The sequence below is a fragment of the Papilio polytes genome, unplaced genomic scaffold (genome assembly GCF_000836215.1).
Source record: "Papilio polytes unplaced genomic scaffold, Ppol_1.0 DF823935.1, whole genome shotgun sequence".
Taxonomy (NCBI): domain Eukaryota; kingdom Metazoa; phylum Arthropoda; class Insecta; order Lepidoptera; family Papilionidae; genus Papilio; species Papilio polytes.
Window position 1 is genome coordinate 2,248,404 of NW_013525269.1, and position 1,906 is coordinate 2,250,309.

Genomic DNA, 1,906 nt, shown 5'->3' on the forward strand with positions numbered 1-1,906 from the left:
GGTTGCAACGGCGCTTACAACGCCGGTTACCTGTACTAAAAACAAACTATGACTATTTGAATCTGCTTATAATAAAAGCTATGAATCAATGCGATAAACTATTTTTATTATTTACTTATTGATTGTAGGACAAAAATCGTATCACATACAAATGAAGTAATAATGCAAAAGTAAAGTGCAAGACCATGCCAAGGCCTACAAAGGGCTGTATATCTATGACAAAATAAGATGTCTTAAGATTTGATCATACAGAAACTCTAGATAATGAGTTAGTATTGCATTAATTCTTACTATAACATTTTTTAAAAATCAGTAAGTTCGGACGCACTTCTTTAACTAAACTATGGCAAACTGTTATGTGATTGTCGGTTGTTTCGCAGCCAATTCGACTGTTTAGTTGCAATACGAAAAATCGAGTAGTGTACATAAGCATTGCATTACGTGGCGGTTATAAGATCATAGGAATCAACAGTCGACCAAAGAGTTGTCCGAAAGTTTAATCAAAGATGTGCGCACGCCGTAAGAATTAAAAAAAATCCTGAAATGATTACATTCACACAATACACAATATTTTTCTAAAATTATTATATTATAGAGAAAGAGAATTCGAATATCACTAGTGGTAATTTAAAAATATCAACACAAATCGGGCTTGTCTGTCCAAAGCTGTATGGTTGTATGATGATTATAATAGTTTGTCATCATTATGGACAGTCTGAGAACGATATCAGTATTCTCTTTTTTAACCATATTTGTTTATCCGTAAAATACTTATGAATTTGAAATCAATTATTTTCAAATTTCACCGAATTAAGACCACAATAACAATGGGAACATATGATCTATTTTTTAAATAACCATTGAAAAACTGTAACCGTCATGTGAAGCTCTTGAAATTATTTTAGTAGTGATCACAAGGATAGATCTTACAGTGTAGAACTTGGTTTAACATTTTCGCATGAATGGGCTGGTACGCCCCACGCAATCCTACGACCACACAGAAGACAGACGTAAGTGGGAGCAATTTCGTGTTTAGTTTGATAAGTGTGCGTGCAGGAGACTTAATTTTAGTCGTTTTCCCTTTCCTTTCTTTTCTTGCAAGGAAAGGAAGAAAAGGGAAACTGGATTTGACGTGGAGTAGAGCCATAAATAAATAAATTAAAAATAAAAAAGCCTTTTAATTCCAGTACAACCATAGGAAAAGGAAATATCTTTTTTATGTGCATCTCCGCATCCGTCGATTAAGTATAGGCTATGCATCTTCAATTGCGGATAACTAGTTGTCGCTTCGCCATTTTAGCGAATTCATATGGCTGCGTACCTGTTTTTCACACTTACAATGTAAAAAGAAAACGAAGTTCTGGTGAGGATTTCGGATATTCATCTTTGGTGCTTTGTTGGCCACCGACAGAATTTTAATGGATCAAACTTCAATTTAGCCTTATCTCCATAACATGGTCTTTTAAAGATTTCACTCAGGATACAAAAAAGTGATCAGGTAGTGATGTCTCACTAATGTTATAAATGCTAATGGTCCAGTGGATGTATATTTGTTATCACGTAACTTCAGAATGGTCGAACGTGTCAGGGTAAAATTTGAAAATGATATGGCGTCAGCGTGGAATAACGCTTAGACAACTAAGCGTTTTTTTTAATTCCCGGCGAAGGGAGTGGCGGACTGCAGCTAGTAAATAGATACTACCAAAGGAATTTCTCAAGTGAAATTTGATTATTATTACCAAATTTTCCAAGCACATAGTATAACTATGTCGTACCTACTACATACAACTGTTATGTTGTTGTCGCATAAAATATTTAAAAAAATATTTCAATTCAAAAATCTTATATTTTCAAATGGCATTTTAGATGATACATTTTTTAGTAGATTCCGCAACCACATCCACCG